This window comes from Equus przewalskii, chromosome 2, assembly GCF_037783145.1.
Source record: "Equus przewalskii isolate Varuska chromosome 2, EquPr2, whole genome shotgun sequence".
Classification (NCBI taxonomy): domain Eukaryota; kingdom Metazoa; phylum Chordata; class Mammalia; order Perissodactyla; family Equidae; genus Equus; species Equus przewalskii.
Genome location: NC_091832.1, coordinates 31,555,724 through 31,578,457, shown reverse-complemented (window position 1 = coordinate 31,578,457; position 22,734 = coordinate 31,555,724). Strand labels below are relative to the sequence as shown.

General features: G+C 48.8%; 1 protein-coding gene across 35 annotated transcripts in view; it reads right to left on the bottom strand.

Moving 5' to 3' along the window:
• Positions 1–22,734, bottom strand: part of LUZP1 (leucine zipper protein 1) — a 117,718-nt gene that overhangs the window by 58,686 nt on the left and 36,298 nt on the right. For 15 of the 35 annotated variants that reach the window (XR_011534277.1, XR_011534276.1, XM_070598514.1 and 12 more), the window contains exons 2-3: positions 18,061–18,185; positions 7,080–7,179 (exon numbers count right to left, since the gene is read on the bottom strand). The gene's annotated coding sequence lies outside the window, so the exon portion shown is untranslated. Of the gene's footprint in view, positions 1–7,079; positions 7,180–7,943; positions 8,073–8,704; positions 8,915–18,060; positions 18,186–19,188; positions 19,333–22,734 lie in introns of those variants that run through there. The other 20 variants (XM_070598579.1, XM_070598387.1, XM_070598524.1 and 17 more) reach the window with 5 other exon arrangements.

Below are 22,734 nucleotides of genomic sequence, written 5' to 3'. Positions count from 1 at the left end.
CTGCACACTTGAAAGAGATGAACTTTACAATACATCAATCCTATCTCAATAGAGCTGTCTTAAAAACCCCTGCTCATCCAGACTGAAACATTCCCCTCAAGAAATCCCATGTAGACGAGTTTATATGCAGTTTTCCCTTTCAGAAGAGGGAAATGTTAAACTTGAGTACAGGCTCGTCTGTAAACTATAATTCTGAATTAGCGGAGTCCAGGAATTATATTGCTTTTTTATTCATTCATCTTTTAGTGCCTATTTTATATGTTCTGTTCAAGACTCTGAGATGAATCAACCCGTATGCCACAAGGAGCGAAAAAGCTAAACCTGGATAATCTACAGCGGACACTTGGAGGAAATATAAAGAGTTATCACCCTTCGCTACTCAAAACCCTTTGAAGATGCTCGCTGCTCTCGGGCTACAGTCCAAACTCCCCAGCGTGGCAGGGGAAGCCCTTCAGGACCCGCCTGCGAGCTCCTCGGCCTCAGCTGCGGACGCTGCCCGGGCTGTGCTCTCTTGCGGCCCCACCACCTTGCACCTTCTCCTCTCCTCCAGGCTGTTACTCGCTTCACTGGTAACTGCTTCTCGGTCCTTCACATCTCACCTTAGACAGTAGGCCCCCCACCCCCGGAAGCTCCTGGAGCGCCTCCTTCCTGAAACCCCAGGCCAGGTGGGCCTCTCTCTCTTGCTCTGACAGAGGCTGTATTGATCCCGTCACAGCACTTATCAGACTGCATTCAAGCCTTATTTATTCGTTTGTCTCTCCACCCTGTTTCTTATTCACTGCTGTGTTCTCGGTACCCAGCAGGAAGCCTAGCACATAATTAACGCTTAAAATTTGATGAATGAATGGCTGAATGAGCCCCCTAATTCTTAAATGGCTGGGCACCCTTTGGCACTAACCATTAACAGAAAATAGTCAAAATGATGTAAGCGAACTACTCACGGGTTACAAAGGAGAAAACAGCGGGCAAGCGCAGATCCAGCCGGCACAGACATCAGGTCCCGGGGCGAGGCCTGGATGACCTCATCTGGAGCCCCCAGCCGCCTGCACAGTGTCGTGTACCAGGGCTTTCCCTGCTAGACAATGCCACTTCTGGCTGTCAGGTCTACACCATGGAAACGGGACATAAAAACCGCAAATCACTCACAGGCTGTCTAGCTCTAGTTATTGGACCCAGCGTTGGAGAAGAAGCAGAAAATATTTCTGGATCTTCTTCCACTCCTCAGAACAGGATTTCAGAGCCAGAACGTAGTTAAAAGATCATTTAGTCCATTGGTTTTCAAACCGGGCTCAGCAAATCCCCTCAGGGGTCACGGAGGGGAAAGCGGGCGGGGAGAAGGCCCGAGCAGGCCGGACTCCGGGCTCCTTCTCTCCTTGGTCAACCAAAGCAACTGATTCCGGCTTCTTAACACACTGGGCGCCCCCACATGATGGTAAAGAAAGCTCTGCTGCTCTGGGTACAATAAAACCAGCTGGGACTGGCCCAGTCCCCTCACTTTAAAAATGAAGGAACTGTGATCAGAAGTAAATGTGATTTCTCCAGCAACTCAAAGCCAAGGACTTCAGTCTCCTGCCTCTGTACCCAGGACTCTTCCCGTCGTGCAAAATCACCTCCCTACGAACTCTGAAGAGTTTGTACAAAGGGAGGAGTTCTTATTATACACAGACCAATAACAACCAAAAAGTATCAAGGGAACAAATAAAGGACAACCACAAATCGAGCACTACTCTACCTACCACGGATAATACAGTCAGTACTTAATACACGTGCTTTCTCTGGGAATCCCAGATGCACTGTTTACTTTTCCCTAAATCACTTCCCTGAGGTTTTCTCATCCACACGCGGATGATATGGTGGTCCCGGCACGGAGAGCGCTGAGCAGAATGCCTTGCTCATAAGTCACAACAAACAGTAGCTGTTACTAATTCCATTCGACCTTCACAATAACCTTATGGGATGGGGACCCTCACACTTGCCCAAGGTCACAGCTAGTGAGAAGGATGGCCAGATGGCGAGCCCAAGTCTACGTCCAAAGTCCAGATTCTTTCAAGAATGCTACCCTGTTTGGCCAAGTCATTGATCTTCTCTATGCCTCAGCTTCTTCCTCTGAAAAAATAAAAGAATATCAACCTGACCTACCTCACAGCAAAAAATAAAGTCAGCAGAAGCACTCTGAAAAGTCCTGTGTGTATCTAAGGTAGGCTTCATGAGGCATCCTCCTGGAAGAGCGACTCGCTAAGACGAGCCTTCTGTCTCAAAGAAGGAAATGGAAGGAAAACGGCATGAGGGTGTCACTTACCTCTGACCTTTGGCCCTAAGCACAGTCAGAGAAAGAAATGGCTTGGTACCTCCAGGACCCTCCACGAAGGGAAGGGGTAATGCCTCTCTTCCCAGGACCTGCCCCGGGAAGCACGTTTACCAGGCGACATTCGTTCACTCAGCTGCCACCTGTGCAACATCTAAGATGCCTCCAGCATGTTGCCGAGTGATGAAAGAGATCAAGACCTGGCCCCTGCCTTTAAGGAACCAGGAAGAGAGAACCAATTATAAACAACAAGGACACCTTCCGGCCCACCCCGCTGAGTGCCCACCCTCTGCTCCGTCCTCCGCCCCCGTTCTCCTCGCTCAGCACGTTCTGCCATCTGACACATGTGAGCCCAGAAGCTCAGAAGGGCTTCATGGTGCCCGAGGGTGGGTCTGGGAAGGAAACTGTTTATGTTAAACCTCAGAAATCAGGGAAGTGAAGAGAGGGAAGGGTGGTCCCATCCTTTAATGCCAAGTTCCCCCTGTCACGTGTCTGGCTCAGTTCCAATTCCTACTAGAAAGATACAGCACCAACCGTCTCTCCTGCGGGCCCCTTTCTGCCAAAGTTCTAGAACCCAGTGCCAAGGGGCCCTGTCCAGCACCCTGAAGTCTGGCGCTTCCTCCTGTCCTAGTCTGAAGGTCTAAAGGTCGAACACAGACCATCAGCAAACTTGCCCTGCCCCCTCCCCAACACAGCAGCCAGGAGTCACTCCTGTTCCCAAGCGTCATGGAAAGCAGGGTCGGCAAACTTCTTTCAAGTTAGCATAGCACACATGTGAGGAGACAAGCTAGTTTGACAGCAAGTGTTCTAGGCTTTGTAGGACCTAAGGTCTCTGCCTTGACTACTCAACTCTGCCGCCGTGGCACGAAGCAGCACGCACACCACATAAGCGAATGACACGGCTGTTTCAATTAAACTTTATTTACAAAAACAGGCAGTGGGGCCTGAGGACCAGCTTGCCATCTCCTGATCTAAAGGAAAATGGGAAAACTCTTTTTAAGCAGCTTCCTTCTGACCAGCTATTTACCTTCTTAAAACCTTAGGCTGTCCACAGCTCACCACCACTTCTTGAGAGTTTCTGTTCTAATTACTGGGCTTAGATGATTTTTCCCAGAATCCAAATTCACGTATTTTAGATATGCAGACCTCAGAGTCAGCAGCCCAACTAGCATGCAGAGATTCTCGAGGTTGGAAAGGATTCAGACCATCTGATCCAGGCTCGCCCTCCACGCAGAAGCCATCCAGCTCCGGCTCAAACGTGTCCACCGAGCGCAAGGACACTCACTTCCTCCCAAGGCGACTCCTTCCACCTGCGGACAGCTCTGCGCTAAGACGTCCTACTTACCTCTCTCCTCAGCACATTTAACCACCTGATTACTGGCGAATTTGTTTACTGTCTGACTCCTTTTACCAGAATGTAAAATTAATGAGATCAGAGATGGGGTTTCTTGGGTTTGTAGCTGTTTTTACTGCTGTGTCTCCAGCACTTTGAATGGTGTTTGGGACATAAAGGGTATAAGAGAATTGTTGAGGGAGGGTATAAAAGGAGGGTAGGAGGGGAGGGGGGAAGGTGAGAAGGAGGGAGGGAGGGAGGGAGGGAGACAGAGGGAGACAGAGGGAGAGAGAGGGAGACAGAGGGAGAGAGGAAAGGGGCAGACAAAACAACGCTGCATTTGGGAAACTAAGTCAGCCAGTAGTACTGCCGTGAGAGGCACAAGGGGCCGAGCAGAGCAGCGAACTGACGAGGCTGGAGTGAGGACAGGGTGTGACATGGAAGCCCCTGAAATCTCAGCGCCAGTGCAGAGGCTGAGCCGGTATTGGAGGAACACTGTGGGGGGAATTTAGAATTCCCCTTTCTCCCTCCTCTGCCCCATCCTGACCGCGAACGTCTCCCTGGGGCCCCTGTTCTCCGGAGCCTTTGCAAACAGCCGCTCCCCCAACACAAGTGCACCACCCTCGACTTTGTAGATGCTTCTATCACTGTGCGCACGAGGCTGACCTGCTTCTCTATCCGTGGGCCTCTGCTGGGCCCTGAGCTCTGACAGCAGGGACTGTGTCATCCTTGTTTTTCTGTGCTGGGCACTGAATACTGTGATGGGACAATGTAGGACCCTTTTAAATGTTTGGTAAATAAATGAAGGTAACAGTCTTATTGTGTTTTGTACTGGCCAGACTACACCCAGGGAACTGGGGTCAGATCTGGACACTCTATTCGAGGAAAGATACTGAGCCTTTGTGCCAAAGCTGCGCAGGCATCGGTGAAGAGACCAGGTGAGTCGTGTAAACGAGGGGTGGGGCCCGGGAGGACGACGGCTAAGAGGGGAGAGCAGGCTCTGCTTTCATATGAAATGTCTCAAATGGAGTCAACTAATTTAAAGCTTTTTAAAAAGGAAATAAAAATAACACCGCTGGGTAGACCCACCGAAACACACCCTTCATGCCTGCGAACTCTGGACACGGAAAGCAGATCTGCAACCTGTTTTGGACAAAGGGATTTAAGCACGGAAGTAACATAATCAGAACTGCATTTTAAAAGAACATTCTGACAGCACAAACTAAGGTGCTATCGTACCAGTCCGGGCAGGAGGCAGGGTGAGGGCCTGAGCTCAGACAGGAGCAGCGGGGTAGAGAGGTGGGGGGATCTAAAGACGACCTGCTCAACCCGGTGTGAACGAAGCCAGGACGGCGGGCACTCATCTGGCGGCCGCATTACCAGTTTGTAGGTTCATACTGAATTTTTTTCAAATAAACTGCTATTAAATCTAACTAATTTTTGATAGTCTAAATACAGGACTCAATTTTTGTTTCTTTTGCAGGCATATGGTGCAAATCAGAATTTGATCCTGCCTTCAAAATACGTCCAGAAGCCATTACTCTCCGGCTACCCACCATCACCCCTCCCCTGCCCACTGACTGAAAAAGCTTCCACCGACCTGGTCTCCTGCTTCAGCCAGAGCCCAGCTCCCCCCACAGGCTATCCCCACAGCAACCAGAGTAAGCCTTTCAAACACAAGTCAGATCTGTCGCGCCTCTCTTCTCCACTCTGCAGAGGCTCCCATCTCGCCTAGAATAAAATGCCCTCCAGAGGCCTAGCCCAGGCTCTAAGGCCCCGCGCCCAGGGCCTCGCTGTGTGCTCCGGGCCTCCCGCACCACGCGCTCTGGGCTCTAAGGCCCAACATGCCCCGGGCCTCGCTGCTTCTCTGCTCTCGTCTCCTACTGCTCTTTCCCTGCCACACAGTCCAGCCACACTGGCCTCCGCGGGGCCTCGGACAGGACAAGTCACACTCACACCTCAGGGCTTTTACACTTGCTCTTGCCCCTGCCTGGGATGCTTTTCTCCCAGACGCATCTCCCTGGCTGGATCCCTCACTTCTTTCAGATCTTGGCTTAAAATATCACTTCATCAGGGGCCTTCCCTGATCACCTATAGAAAGTGGCAACCCCTCAGCCCCCATCTCTCTCTAGCACCACACCCTGCCTGTGTTTTGCTGAGCACCTATCATGAGCGGGTGTTACTTATCTATTTACCTATTTGTTTGTTTGTTTATATCTAGTTATTCATTTGTTTTTATCTGTTTCTACTCATTAGAATATCGTCCTTGAAAGCAGGACTTTCTGTTTCGTTTAATGCTATGTACTTAGCTGCGAGAACTGTGCTAGGCATGCAGTGAGTGGCCAATTTTATCATCAGAATCTAAGTCCCACCATCTAGCAAAATACTCTATGTATAATTGGTACATGTAATCAGTTTTGTGGATGAGAATTATTATTTTACCCCCAAAATTCATCAAGTATATTAAAAAAAAAAGTAGTGCTCCAATAAAAAGAGACTGAAGTATCATCAGAAAAACCAATGAACAAATGAATACTGAGCCACTCCATCCGACCAGAAATTAACTTCACAACCCAGTTCCCTAAGGTAGGAAAAACGCTCCCGGGAAAGGAACAGAACAAGAATCCGGAACCAATGAACATGGCAAGCGCTTGCCCCAAGTTTCCCGCTCCCTCGAGAAGAGTCGGCACCGTCCCTAAGGGCCTGCTTCCCGGGAAGGGCCACCCCAGGGAGTGCTCTGGCTAAGCCTGCTTTCCCGCGTCCAGCCGCTCCCATGCCTGGAACCCAGCTCCCAGACCACGCTGTGGCTGCCCTACTGCTCTGCCCTCCCAGAGAACCTTTCTCGAACAACCGTCAGCTGCAGCTGGTGACCAGGACCACGAGCTCCTCCGGCCACTCACTGCTCGGGCTTCTTCTGCTTCACTGTACTCTCCACTGCCCTGGTCAACACCAACCAAGAAGATGCTGGCACACAGACTCCCGAAAGGGCTAGAAAAAGGAGCTAGAGTTGATCAAAAGGTTTTTTTGTTTGTTTGTTTATTTTGCTTTGCTTTTTAAAGATTAAATCAGTCTCTGCTTCAACCAAAAAGTAACTTTCCCAAAAGAGAAACATCAAGCGCAATGAAAATAACCCGGGTTTGAATCTAGTCCTACCGCACGCTGCCTGCGCAAACTCGGAGAAGTTATTTGACCCCGCTAAGCTCACTTCCTCGGTAAAAACAGTGGCACTTACCTCACGGGGTTGATGTAAATATTAAGGGAGATAATGCACGTCAAACAGGACTGTGCCTGGCGCGGAGTAAGCATGCAGTAAACGGGAGGCAGGAGAAGGATGTCAACTCCACACTGACCCCTCCCTCTCTTGTAATGGTGGGCAAATCCTGGAGACTTCGAGAACCACCCAGCATCGGTGCGGCCCGGTTCGCCATACAACAGACTTACCATTTAGGTAATTTAAGCTTTCCGTCCACACTTCCAGCTGCTCCCCGACGTCGATGGCTAGGAAGCGGTCGCTGTCTTCCAGTGGCAGCTGCCCCTTGACCTGGACAGAACACACAGAAAGGAAGAGGCAGGTAGAACAGGACTCGCACCAAGACTGAGTGGACCCGAGGGCCTGTCCCCAAGACCCTCACACACAGTGGCCGTCAGACAGATGAGACGGGCTCCGGGCCCAGACGCTGCCTCGGAAGGAAGCAGGCGTTCTCTCTCTCAGGGAAGACAGGGTGTTTGGCTCCAGGAGCTGCCCCTTCCCCACCGGATCACACGGTCCTGGTGGACGACATTGTCTCTCCTTAGATTAACAGACCTATGCATTCCCCAATGACCTAAGGGTCCCTCCGACATCCTGGAACTGGGAGGGGCCTCAGAAATCAGCTAGTTAAATGCCCTCATTTCAGAGAAGGAAACTGAAGCTTGGAAAGGCTGAGTCACACAACTGCTTACGGCTAAAGCCGGGATTCTACTAAAAATAAGATGTTCTGGAAGGCGGGTAAGAAAAAGTGGAACATCTGTGGAGTATCTACCACACCCCAAGCAATGTGTTTTATGTTTTACATAAGACAACACAATAACGTTACCTCCTTATAAATAAAGAGTCTAAATTTCAAGAAGTCAAGTGACTTGCCCAAGGTCTCACGGCTTGCTAGTCAACAGCGGCCAGGATTTAACCCTAAGTCTGCCTGACCACAACAGCCACTTCCCCATGCTGCCTCTCACTGGGTTGCCTTCTAGACTAGGTCCCTAAAGGGGCCTAAACCACCCAGAATCAATTAGAACTAAAATAGGGCTTCTCTGTCACAAACTCACCCTTCGGCTTTGTAACAAGCCTTCTGCAGGAGAGCTGAGAAGCCTGCTAACCCATCGAAGCTTGCCCCTAACATCAGAGAGGAGTTCCTGGAAGCGGAAGATCTGGGTCAGACTCCTGTCTGTCTCAGTCTGGGGAAGAATGGAAAGACGGCTTCTAAGCTAGCAGTCCACTGAAGCTTTTATACACGGTCTCACACCCCAACAACTATCCCCTCTTTTCATCACAACCGCCACCCCCCCTCACGTGTCCCACAGACCACTGTGTGACCTCCTTCCAAGGCTGCGGGTCCCTTTAATCTGATTTCCACACCTCCGCCACCAACCCCACCACAGACGCACAATGGAATCCAGGGAGCTGGAAGGCTAGAATTAGGATGGAGAAATAATGAAATGGCCGTTTTTCACAATGACTTAAAAAAAAGATGAAGGCCTGAAGCCTCACATCAACAAGCCCTGAAGAGAAACGCATGAAAGGAGCCAGACAAGAAGTGGAGAAAAGGACCTGTAGCAGGGGCAGCACCCAGGGGTGGCTAGGTGGGTGTGGGAGAAGCTTCCCGGGCTCCCGCCCACCCCCCACAGACTGTAAAAAAGTCAGTCTAAGCAGAGGAAGTGAGGCTGCTATTGAAACAGCCTCAGGACTGGCCCTAGGCCTTCTGTCCTGCCCCCCCACCTGTCTCTCCCCCTCTCCACCCACCTTACACACACACACACACACACACACACACACACCCCTTCCTCTGCACAGCCCAGAACCTCCCTACCTAAAAGTTCTGCACTCCAAGAAGTGGCCACACGAACGTGACTCTCTCCACAAAGGCCTCTGCAGCCCCGACAGGGACCCAGCCGGCAGCTCCTGCCCCCAGCTCCTGCCAAGTGTGCCGCCCGTCCCTAAGGCCCAGGGGGCTATTCTCCAAAACAGGATAGAAGGCATTGCCAAAGCCCAAACAAACAGGAACTCCAGATCCTGAGCTGTGTTCAAGTGCCGACATTCTCCTCATTTCTAAGAGGTGGAACCAAGCGGCGAGTGATTTCTTTCCTTTGCTTCTGAGTGTCATTTACCTCTTGCACCCTCAGCGAACCGGCGCGGAGAGACGAGGATGACCGTGAACACCCTCACGCTCCACTGCTGCCCCTTCAAGAGCTCTGCACCCTAACCGAGCCCCCGACGCACACCCTCAGGCAGCTCTGCACCCTAACCGAGCCCCCGACGCACACCCTCAGGCAGCTCTGCACCCTAACCGAGCCCCCGACGCACACCCTCAGGCAGCTCTGCACCCTAACCGAGCCCCCGACGCACACCCTCAGGCAGCTCTGCACCCTAACCGAGCCCCCGACGCACACCCTCAGGCAGCTCTGCTGGGGCTTCCTGTTGTTACTACTGGGGCGATGGTGGTGGCAGTGTGTGTGTGTGTGTGTCTGTCTGTCTGTCTGTCTGTCTCTAAGCAGAGACGAGAGGACCCTTACAGATCACAGAGAGTCCAACCCCGTCATTTTCCAGAGGAGAAGGTGAGTCCCCAGGAGAAGAGACTCGCCCAGGGTTGCAAAGCAAGCTACAGTGAACACGGTTGAGTCCACGTGAGATCGCCAGCAGCCCCGTGGGGGGACGCGCCTGTCCACGCCGTCTGATTGCTAAGATCAAAGCTCTCCCAAACGGGCACCACCTTTGTTCCCAAAACGCTTGGACGATGGATAGAAACGCTCCAGGGAACTCTGCTTCCAGTACGATCCTCCCACAGAAAACAATTACAAACTCTGGATAAAATACAAAAACAACTATCTGAAGTGAACAAACACCGGCAGATTCTAGAGAGAAGCTGGAAACTGGAAGAAGGGACTGGTGTGGGACGACTTCCCCATTTTCAGATCTTTGACCAAGGGCTGTCCAGCTGAAGTTCCAGTTAAGAAACAAACCCTAGGCTTTCTGTCCAGAGGGAGCAGACGGAGAGCGGGAAGGAAGGAAGGAGAGCCCGAGCGGCGTCCCAGGTGCGTGAGCTCTGCCGCGACTTCTGCCTGCCCCGCACCCGCGTGCACAGGGCCAAGTCCAAGATCCTCAGCCAAGGACCAGGGCTCTGGACTGAGATCCCACTGCCACCCACTGCAGGCGACACAGTTCGCAGTTTTGAGTCTAACCAAGTTAATCACCTAGTAAAATTAAAACATCAACAGAAACCAGAGTCTCTACAACACAACATTCATAAGGTTCCGGATACAATCGCAAATTACCAAAAAAAAAAAAAAATTAAACCCCTTTGCAAGGAAAAACACAATCAGCAGGGGGCAACTCCAAGATGACCCAGGTGTTGGAATTACCAGACGAGCATATTAAAGCAGCCACGATAACTAAGCGGGAAAACTGGAAATTTTTTTTAAAAGAGGAAATTTTAGAACAGAAATGCAGTATCTGAAAATTTAAAAATTCCCTGAATGGGCTTAATAACATAATGGAGAGGACAGAGAAAAGAGTCAATGAAACTTGAAGATAGATCAAGGGAAATTAACCCAACTGAAGTCACTCTGGGTCACTGCAGCCTCTAGAAGCACCAGGCCAGGCCCTTCACCTGAGTGCGCACGGTGATAACTTTCCTTTCCATTCTCAGAAAAATCACATGCAAGAGAACTCGAATGACGGGGGACCACAGAGAAACCATCACCTGCAATTCCCCCAGGCCAGGCCCCCCTCACCTCCTCATCAACCTCGAGAGGCCTTCCAGACCCGAGCAGAGAAGAAGGGGTGACGGTGGGAACGAGAGGGCAGGAGAAAGATGTAAACGTGAGACGACCGTAACAGCCAAGCCCTGGGAGTCAGATCTGGGCCCACTGGGCGCACTGTGAGGCAGGCAGACAGTCGTTTCTCCCTATAACTGCTGAGGTGGCACTCTCAGCATTGCTCGGGGGAAAAAGCCAGGAGAGGTTTTAATGTTTTTTCTGCCCCATGCAGTCTCTTCACCAAAAAGCCAACCTGGTAAAGCGGGTGACAGCAGGATGAGGCGGGACCATCGGTGGGTCCGGGGCTGAAGAGGGCCAGCAGCTGGGTGAGGGCTAGCTAACCTAGACGCACAAAGACCGGGAGAGCGCGAACCCGAACGCCACTGAGCAGCTCCCGTGCTGTCACTTCACGTGGGGCTCCGGCCACTCCAGGTAAAAGCAGAGGGAAGAACAGACACTGCAGGAGACGCGTCCATTTCTGTAGGCCCTGCCTCCTTCTCATCGCCTCCTCCCACCTCGCAGCCCACCTGCCCACAGGGGAGGAGAACCCAGGGCGAGGGATCTTTTCTGACTCGGGTGAGAAACTGAGAAGATGACGTGCCCTCTAACCGTAAAGAACCTTGGACCGGGGGTTCTACCACCAACACCCTGTCGGAGCCCAGACACGTCTTTTATGCTCTCTGGGTCTCAGTTTCATCAACTGAACAAAAAAGTCGGACGAAATGCTATCTAAGATCCTTTCCAATAAGGACATGTATGACATCCTTATCCATGCTACCTCCATCTGCTCTTGAAGAAACTAGAAATAACAGGTCCCAAAAAGCACAAGTGGAGACATGCCAATTTATTTGATTCATTAGAGTATCAATATACAGTGTATCAGTATACAATTATTCACATTTTTTTTAAAGATTTTATTTTTTTTTCCTTCGAGCACTCTGGAAGCACTCATTAATAAGCAATTGATAAGACTAGCTTGTGATCAGGGTATCCCTCCAGGACCACACGTGGCTCTGTGGTTTCCTTTCCTAATAAGTCATCTCTAACGGAGACCAGGCTGCCTTGCCGTTAGCCCGTGTTTGCGGGGTTTAGCAACAGAACCCCATGTCTAAAATCGTTGCTTATTCACCTGCTTTAAGACGGTTGGCTGCATCAGAGACGACCCCGGGTCCCTTTAACCTCTAGGAGTCTCTGAGGGGGATACTGAGGGGCCACAAGGACTGCACAGGTAAAGGCAAGGGTGGGAAAACTGCAAGCCACAGCAATTACCCTAAAGAGGAAGAAACGAGAAGCACTTTTATTACCTAATTTAACCTTCTTCTAAGGTAACCGTGTCAGGTGTATACCATCATGTCCATTTTATACATGAGGAAGAAACAAACGTTCAAAGTCACACAGCCGATAAGTGGGAGCTGATAAGTGAATTCTCACCTAGGTACTTCTGCCCCGAATTTTACTTTCTCCTCTCCATTAGACCACCTCTCTAAGGAATTCTCTCTCAGATCTCAGTCTCGAGAAAGCCAGCCTGGCTATAATTAACAAGACGAGAAATAATAAGCACTGGAGAGGATGTGGAGAAAAGGGAACCCTCCTACACTGCTGGTGGGAGTGCAAACTGGTGCAGCCACTATGGAAAACAGTATGGAGATTTCTCAAAAAATTAAGAATAGAAATACCTTATGACCCAGCCATCCCACTACTGGGTATTTATCCAAAGAACATGAAATCAACAATACAAAGAGATCTATACACCCCTACATTCATCGCAGCATTATTCACAACAGCCAAGATATGGAAGCAACCCAACAACAGATCAATGGATAAAGTGGCCAAGCAATTAAGTTCATGCACTCCACGTTGGCGGGCCAGGGTTTCACCAGTTCAAATCCTGGGTGCGGACATGACACCGCTCGTCAGGCCATGCTGAGGAAGCACCCCATATGCCACAAGTAAAAGGACCCACGACTAAAAATACACAACTATGTACCGGGGGGATTTGGGACAAAAAGGAAAAATAAAATCTTTTAAAAAAAAAAAGAAAAGAAAGCCAGTCCTGATCCATAGCCCAAGCATCAGAACCCACATGAGGCTGATGGGGAGTGAGTCTGTTCGTTCTTTCATTTATTCAAATACCGCCTCCCACCTACAGTGCAGAGGGTCTGAGGAAAGCACTGGGGATAAACAGTGAGCAGACTCAGACAGACCCGTCTTTGTGGCATTTACTGCATCATGCAACAGAAAGACACTGATTGGGGCTGGCCCCGTGGCCAAGTGGTTAAGTTCTCATGCTCCACTGCAGGCGGCCCAGTGTTTCATTGGTTCGAGTCCTGGGCGTGGACATGACACTGCTCATCAAAGCACGCTGAGGCGGCGTCCCACATGCCACAACTAGAAGGACCCACAACCAAGAATATACAACTATGTACCAGGGGGCTTTGGGGAGAAACAGGAAAAAATAAAATCTTAAAAAAAAAAAAAAAAGAAAGAAAGACACTGATTGAAGAATCACACTATTGAATTTAAATTATATGAAATACTATTAATAGAAACTGAGCCACTCGGGGAGGTGTAGGAAGGCTCTTACGGAGCGAGAAGGCTCCAAGTAGAAGAGGCAGGCGAGCTTGTGAGCTAAAGCAGATCCATGTGACCAAAGAAGGGAGAACAAGGAGACGCACGAGGAGAGATGAGGCTGCAGAGGCATGGACAGAGCCACGCCATCCAGACCCATGGATGCCAAATTACGGATTCGGGTCTTGATCCAAAGACATACAGGAAGTCATGTAAGTATTAAATAAGGGTAAGATGTGCACATTTCAAAAAGATCCCCTTGGCTTCAGTAACGACACGGATGGAAAGAGGTAAGAATGGCACCAAGAGGTCAGGAGGGAGGCTGGTTCTGTGCTCCAGGAGAGATGCTGGAAATAACAGCTAACAATACCGGGCGCACACAGGGCCCCTACTCTGTCCCATGCCCTGCTCCAGGCACTTTAATCCTCACAGCAACTCTGTGAAATGGATACTATTATCCTCATCTCATAAAAGAGGAGAGAGGTTAAGTAATGTAATGGAATTACATGCCCCCCTTCACATCCTCACCTCCCTCAAAATCAGTGCCTTGCAAACACCTTTCCCTTCTTCATATTCAACTAGTAAAATTCCTTCATCAAACCAAACTACACCAAAGCAACTAAGTTATAAACTAACTTTTGTCTCTGAGGAAAATACAACTACACGGTATCATTTAAAATTTATCACTGCAAATTCCAAACAGCTCCCTTGATGCTGCCAGCAATCCTGCTACGTTTCCCCCAAGAGGCTCCCTTTCCTACTCTCTGTAATGACTCTTTCACCTCCTTCTCTCTCAATAAAACTCCAGCCCCATCAGCTAATGACTTTGTCACCAAGAAGCAACATTCAGACCATCATCTTCCTCACTCCAAATCTAACAACACACCAACATTCTGCTTCCCCCAGTGAGACAATGAAGAGCCCCTGTCGGTGTGTAAAGTACAAGCTTCCATATCTACCACAGATCAATTCCCTTTTATCTCCATGTGCAATCATCCCCACTCTCTCTTACAGCACTGTTTTGTCCTCTTTACAGACTCATGCCCATCAGCATACAAACATGCTCTAGAATGTGAGGTCTGCAAACCAACACTGGTTCACAAACTATTACCACTGTAAGGACAGAAATTGAGAGAAACCATTTAGACATTTGTGTAGCAAACTGACATGGCTGCAACATCCAAGCACATGGTCAGTGGATTTCTCAAACAGGGAAGAACCCAGAAAGGGTGTTGATGAACTCACATAGTGACCCACATGTGGAATGAGCTACATACAAATCGTATACACTAGTACCACAGGTAGGTGCGGGATAGGTCAGAAAGAAGTTCGCTGGTCCTGCATCACAGATAGCTTGAGAAGCTGCCCTCAAGAACAGTGCTTCTCAAAGGAATGCGCACGGATGAGCCGGGGATCTCATTAAAATGCAAATTCTGACTCAGTTAGGGCTGGGGCTTGAGATTCAGTATTTCCAACAGGTTGATCCAGGTTGAGAAGCAAGATTCTAGAATTTCCCATCTTAAAAAAACAAACAAGGGGCTGGCCTGGTGGCATAGTGGCTAAGTTTGCACTCTACTCCAGCAGCCCCGGGTTCGCAGGTTCGGATCCCGGGTGCAGACCTAGCACTGCTCATCAAGCCATGCTTTGGTGGTGTCTCACAGAAAAATACAGGAAGACGGGCACAGATGTTAGCTCAGGGCCAATCTTCCTCACACAAAAACAAATAAAACAGAAACAGTAAACTCCCCCTTGATCTGGCACGTCCTTCCACCCACTCCAGCCCCACTGACTCTGCTTCTATTCACAGAAGCACCTCCTGAAAGAGTTGTCTCTACTCCTCACTTCCTAACCTCTCCTCCTCTCCGTCTACTCCAATCGGCTTCTATCCTCAACGCTGCACTAAAACTGTTCATCAGGGTCAGACCTCCAGGTTGCCAAATGCTATGGTCACTTCTTGGACCTCTAAACAGCATCTAACACAAATAACCACTCTTTCTCCATCGAGACACTTTTTTCCTTGGTTCTGGGACATCATGCTTTCCTGACCTTCTTCCCACTCCACTGGCTCCTCTTTATTCTTCTTACTGGCTCCTTCTCTGCTGGACCGCAACCAGACCTGGGACTTCTCTGTACCCTCCCTTCTTTGAGTAATCTTATCCAGTCCCCTGACTTTTAATATCAATGCCTTCTAAATTGTTACCTCCAGGACTGACCTCCCTGAACTCCAGAAGCATACCCAACAGCCTCCCTGACACCTACCTGGAGGTCTAACTGACAGCACGTGCCCACAGTCTCGTGTTCTTGACAGCAGTCACCTTCCACCCTTCTCTCCAACCCAGCCCTCCCCCACTGTGCCCCCAACTCAGTTCACACACCGTCATTCATCCACGCCCAGGCCAAACACCGGGAATCACCCTGGATTTTTCTTTCCCTCACACCCTACAAGAAAATCCCTCGGCCCCCACATGCAAATCCAAACAAGTCCCACAGCTCTACTCCCAGATCTTCTTGAGTCTGTCCCCTGCTCTCTGCATCCCCTACCGGGCACCCTACTCCAACCTACTGGACCCGCACCCGACCTGCTACAACAGCCGCCGTGAGCCTCGCTGCTACCAACTGTGCCCCAGACACCACTCTCCAAATAATGGCAAATTCAATTTCTAAAAATTTAATCAGATCTAGACTCTAGCCTGCTTAAAAACAACAAAACAAAACACCTCTAATGGCTTTCCCATTCACTTAGAATAATCCAAAATCCTCACCATAGCCTCCCAGGCCCAACGTGATCTGGCCCCTCCCCACCTCTGTGACCTCGTCCCCTCCCAGGTCCCCTCCTCGCTTCCTGTCTCCTGCACACACCGTGTTCATTCTGGCCTTAAGGCCTCTGCACCAGCTCTTCCCTCTTCCCTTCATACAGCTGGCTCCTTTTGGTCAGCTTCAATTTTCCCACCTCTGTAAAGACCCAGCCAGCCAATACGAAGCAGTGCTCAACCTAACATGCCAGTCACCGGGCTTAATGCTCACCTTAGCACTTAACCCTCCTGATATTTTGTCTATTTCTTGTCTTCCTCCCCACGCCTACCCCCCTTTCTGTCCAGTTCATCACTGTATCCCCAGTGTTTGGAACAGTGCCTGACTGACAATAAATAGACGGGTCTACAGCACAGGGGAGCGAGGGGGCAGGAGACAGAAATTCATGAGTCATGTGCACGGAGGCAAGGCTACTAAAGCCAGTGGGCTGGGTGAGGTCACCAGGGAGAGCGTCTACCCTGAGAGAGGAGCGTCTGGGAGAGCAGAACACTAACAGCTGTAGAATGGAGGACGAGCCTGCAAAAACAACAGAGACGCGGGAGAATAGGACAGGGTGCTTCCGGAAGGGAGGAGCGGTCAACACTGTCAGCTCCACTGAGAACACTGAAGACTAAAGACGCCTGCTGACTTCAGCTACTTGGTGAACATTAGCAACCTCAGTGAGAGGTGTGACAGTGAAGAGGTAAGGGCAGAAGCCAGACCGGAGAAAGCAGTACACACAGACAGCTTTTGAGAAAAGTCTGGCTATTTAAAAACAAACATGATGGGTTACAGAGAATGTCCACGTCCGCTTCTGTTGACTGGGACATGATCCCAGCACTGCAGCACACACGGGCTGCAAGTCACCCCGTGGCTTCAAGCCTCCTTACCCTCATGGCAGCTTAGACTGCCACTTCCCCTGGACTGATTCCTAAGTTACTTGTTTATACACTCATCTCATCTCCCTTACCACATGGAAGATAAAAACGCCCATTAAGGGGCCAGCCCTGTGGGCCTAGTGGCTAAGTTTGGCATGTTCCGCTTCAGCAGCCCAGATTCGGTTCCCGAGTGTGGACCTACACTGCTCATCAGCAGCCACATTGTGGCAGCAATCCAGGTACAAAATAGAGTAAGACTAGCACAGATGTTAGCTCAGGGCCAATCTTTCTCAGCAAAATAAAATAATGCCCTTCTATACACTTTCCCTGGGTGTTGTCAGGAACAGAATACAGGGCTGTATATACTACAGGGCCTGAGTTTGAAAGGTTTCCTGCTGCCATTTTAATTTCAAGGCACATTTTGGGGAAAGTCATTATTTCTACCCCAGCAAGGAGTTTCTTTCCATTTTACAGCCTCTAGAGAACCTCCTTTTGTCTCTATTCCACACTCGCTCTCCACTCAGCCTGCTGCCCAGGCAACAGCCTATAACAGAAAGAGCACACATGGCCTCAGAAGTCAGGGAATCTGGGTTCCCACTATAATTCAGTCACATATCAGTTCAGGTGATTAATCTCCACGATCTCAGTTTCTTCAAGTGTACACAGAGATTACGATAAACTTCACAGGGCTGATGTAAGGATTCTGTGAAAATCTACATTAAGAGCCTAAGTACATAAGGCCTGGCATAAAATACGTTCTGTAAATGTTAATCCAATTTTCTTCTCATCGCCATCCTGATTAAGCCTACATCCCCTGCACATGTTGAGTGTCTCCTCCCCTCTAAGTGCACCAGGAAGCCCTTGGGAAAGGAAGCTTGAGAAATTAACTTGCCCAGTTCCAGCAGAAGTCATTTGAAAGCAGCCCTAACGCGAGATGGGGGAAGGTGGGGGCAGGCGTGTAACCAGGCAGCGGCCGAGAGGGCAGGGAGGACCCTGAGTGACAAGAAAGACTCGGGCTCCCCACCAGTTTGCTGCGCCTCCCCCGTCCCAGGTGCTTCTTGTAGCTATGGCTGCGTCTCTTTCCCTCGTTCCTTTCGTAAGTCGTGCTTGCCAGCAAGTCTCCAGTCAACGTCTTCAGTGCTAAAAACAAACAAAACAAAACAGCATTCACTCACACGCACACACGTCCTGGGCAGGACCACGGGCGGCAGAATCCTGAGTCCTGGTCTCGTCTCTCTGATTTACCAGTCCTGGGACCCTCGCAGAATTATCATAATTCTCTGGGTAGAAGTTCCCTCATCTGTAAAACAGAAACAATAATATGTCTTAACTACAAGAGCGTGAGGATCAAACACAATAACGTATGTGGACGTACTTTGTACGCTATAAAACACAGTTATTGCTCCATTATAGGTACGCACAGCAGTTCCAGAGTCTACCTTTGGCCAGGTTAGGTGCCAGTTTTACTGAGAAGGTCCTCGGTGCTGGAGAACTCGAGTCTAGGATCCAAGGCTACTAACTCCAACTCAAGTCTGCCTGTCCCCGGCAGTGGAAAAATTCATATTCTGTCTAATTTCACTTGATTCCCTTATCTTAGCAAAGAGGTTTCTTGAACCCCTCTGACTAAATGGCTCCGTGTCCCCAAAATGGTAAAGACCAGTAGTCCTGATGACCTCTAAGGGCCTTTTTTTGGCTCTGACATCCTAAGCCTCTCCATCCTGTGCTCCCAAAGTACTTTGTGTGTATCTCCACCTGAGCGATTTCCAGTCTACTTTGCATTATAGCTTTATCTTCCATCCTCCTAAGGAGGGAGCAGAAGCTTGTCTTACTGAGTCTTATCCTCCCCACAGCACTTAACACGGAGCTTTACACATAGAAAGTACTCAAAAGTATTGGTTGAAATGACTCAATGCTAATTTCTAATTTTTTGCACTTATTGTCCATACCACACAATAATTATAGACTATCTTCTTATTCCTTTCTACTCCTTTTGTACCTCCAGAGGCCTGGCACAGTAGGAAATACACAGTCAATATTTTCTTAAGGACTGGTGACTGGTTCATTTCTTGATCAAGATGAAAAAGCTCAGAGCAGTCAGCCTGGCCTACCTAGGATTCTTAACTGCGGGCTCTGGTTACTGACATATACAAACATGACATTTATCAGAGCGTCACAGAAGGAAATTACACAAGTGAATTACTACACAGATAGAGGCAAATGAAATGCAGGGGTTGGCCAGCCTTTTTCTCCCCAGTGGCATCAATAATGTGGTAAAAAGGCAAATAGACTGATAGCCAGAGGACCTGGTCTCTAGAGTTCATCTCTCCAAGGTGGGTAGTCTTCTAAAATGGTTCCCGTGATCCCCACCTCCTAGTGTCCAGGTTCCATGTGGGCTCCTCCCCTTGAGTGTGGGCTGGACCTAATAACTTGCTTCTGATGAAGAGATTATGCCAAAAGTTACAAGATGTCACTTCTGAGATTCTGATTAAAAAGACTGAGTTCTTTCCTGCTGGCATTCTCTCTTGCCGCGTCTTGCTTGCTTTGACAAAGCTAGCTGCCGTGCTGGAGAGGCCCACGTGGCAAGGAGCTGAGGGTGCCCTCCATCCACCAACCAACAAGGAACTGAGGCCCTCCGTCCACCTGCCCACGAGCACCTGAATCCCGCCAACAACCGCTGAGTGAACTCGGAAGCCGGTCCTTCCCCAGGCTCACCCTGAGAGGGCTGCAGCCCTGGCTGATGCCTTGCCTGAGACCCTGAGGCAGGGGACCCAGCCAAGCCATGTCCAGGTTCCGAACCAAGAGAAACTGTGCTGTAATAAGTGTAGATTGCTTTATGCTGCTAACTTTCGTTATGCGGCAACATGTGACTAAGATACCCTGTACACTAAAAAGGGGGGGGTGGAGAGAGAACCTATGGATGAAAAAATTCTTAAAAGACCTACTGACCAATCACAGCACATGGACCTTAATTAGACACTGATTCAAACAAACTGTAAAAAACAAAACAAAACAGCATCATTACATTGATGAGAAAAGTGAAATCTGGATGACTGGGTATTTGATGGTATTAAAGAATTCTTTTTTATTTTTGGATGTGATATTAAAATTGTGGGTGGTTTTTTTTATTTAATAAAGTCCTTAACTTTTAAAGACACATACTGAAATGTTTACAGGCGAAATGACATGGTGTCTTGAATTTCCTTCAGAATATTACAGGATAGGGTTAAGTGGATGAGCGTATAGATGAAACAAGATTGACCGTGACTTCATCACTGGTGAAACTGGGGGTGGGGGCCTGGAAGTTCATCATGAAGTTTCCTGTGTGGTGTAAGTTTGCAATTCTCTATAACAGAAAGCCTTGGAAAGGGGAGATGGGTAGGTAAAATCCTAGAGCCCAAGGGCCCTTCTAGTTCTGACAACTGTGCTCCCTCAGTACCCCAAAGCCAGGCGACAGCTGCCCTGACCTCCCCAGGTTTCCTGACCTGGATATACCACTTCAGTCCGTGCTGGTGACCAGCATTACCGCTTTCCCATAAATCTCTGTTGAGCACTTACACCTCATGAGTTACTGAAAATAAGATTATTGGGACAATTTGGCCCTAGCAGGTAAAGAGAAAGGAGTGATACGGTGGCTAGTTACTAGAAGGCGCTGGGCACAAACTAGGAGGCATCAGCCCCGGCTTCCTAGAGCAGAACACCATCACCTGTTGCGCTTTCTGGAGGCCTGCTCTAGGACACAGCAGCCTCCCGCCTGCAGGGGTGTGTCAGCACTTCCTCCCTGTGCCGTGTACAGACTTAACTTCTAACCCCTTTAAGTTTTCTTTCATTGAGCCTCAAGTATCTCAATTGCTATGAATGACCTATTTTCCAATTTCGCTCAGCAAATTTAAAAAAATCTCATGGTCTACCGTTCTCCAAGAAAAAAACTTCAGCAGGGAAGAAATCCTATCTGCTTTGTCGCGTCAGAGTCTCTGACTGTTGGGTTAGAGAACCAACCTCTGAAGTTCCTACTGAACAAGAAGAGTCACGCTAGTCCCCACACTCTCCCCTGGGCGTCCGCCGCTGCTAGAGCCACATCCCACTCCTACTGCACAAGACGTCCACGCTCTCACCTGTCACGACAGCTTCGACCACCCACCCAACATTTATACTCTATCCCCATCCTTCACCCTCTTCTAAGAATAGTCGGAAGACAGACACTCTATCTCAGGGGTTTTCAACCCTGGCGAAATACCAGAAAAACCTGGGGAGCTTTCAGGACTGTCACTACTATCTGACAACTGACCCAATTTCTATAATGAGTTAATGATGTGAAAAAGGGGCAGAGGGACTGTTCCAGATAGAAAGAAACAAGAAACATGACGACTTAATGTACTGTGTGGACTAGGGTCAGATTCTTATTCTAACTCACTGACTGCAAAGACATTTTTAAGACAGTCAAGGAAATTTGATTATGACCTAGGAATTAGACATTATTAAGGATTTGTTAATTTCATTAAATTTGATAATGGCATTACGGTTATGTGAGAAAATGTCCATATATAAAGACGCATGTGGAAGTATGTAGGGGTAAAATGACATAATATCTGGGGTTTGCTTTAAGATTCTTCAACAAACAAAAAAAAAGGAATGAAGCAAACGTAGCAAAATCTTGAAAATTACTGAATCTAGACATATGTAGGTTCGCTATATTAGACTCCTTACTTTTGTGAATGTTTGAAATTTTTAATAAAAACAATTTTTAATGCTAACATCTAGCACAACCACACAACTGTTTAGCAATGTATACCAAAGCGAGACACACGGCCCGGCAATCTTACTCCTAGGTACACACCCAAGAGAAACGAGTGCACACGCCCCCCAAAACAGACAAGATTAATAAGAAGGTGCATGGCAGCTTTGTCATATGGCTAAAACTGGTGAGACCCCAAAGGTCCATCAACAGTAGAATCAACAAATAATTGTGGTGCATCCAAACAATGAAATACTACATACCGCTGTAGGCAACATGGATGAATATCCAGATATGATGTTGAGCAAAAAAAAGGCAGACCCAAAATGGTGCACAGCGTGTGATTCCATTTGTATGAAACTCAAGAATAGACAAAACCCATCAGTGGAGAGAGAAGTCAGAAGAAGTGGTTACTTGGGCAGCCAGTACTGACGAGGAAGAAGCATGAGGGAGCCCTCTGGAGTTCTGTATCTTGATCTGATGCGTATCTTGCTGTGAGTAATCTGTACACAACTGTACACATATACAAACATTCACCGGGTATTTTACTTAAAAATTGGGGTAGTTTACTGCAGATATAACTCAATAACAAACAAATAAACATGGGAGTAAAAATCAGAATCTCAGCTATTAGTATTCTATAAAAGCTCTGTAAGCAATTCTAACGTGCAGCCAATGCTAAGAACCATTCTTCTCCCTCAACAAGCTCAAACCGCAGGCTCCCAGGTCTTCCTACTTCACTGCAACACTAACTGTGACAAGGCAATAAGAACGGAAGCTGGAAAAGATGGTGGAGCAGGGAGAGCACCTCTTTGAAAAGAGTAAGGATGCAGGGCAAGGCAGGAAAAGTCCAGGTCAGTGCTGGTGGAGGTAAGAGCACACGTGAAAGAGACGGCGAGCATGACAACTCAGATTTCAGTTCCAGCTTTACTGCTGACCAGCTATGGGTAAGACCTTAGGCAAACTGCTTCTTTTCTCCAGGCCTCACTAAGATCTCTTACAACTTTTAAACAGAGTCTGGAGGATAAGCTGAGAGGAAGCAAGTGAGAACAGGCCCTTTTGAAAGACCCTAGGTTTACCTCTGGCATAGCACTTATTCTGTAGCATAATTATCTAC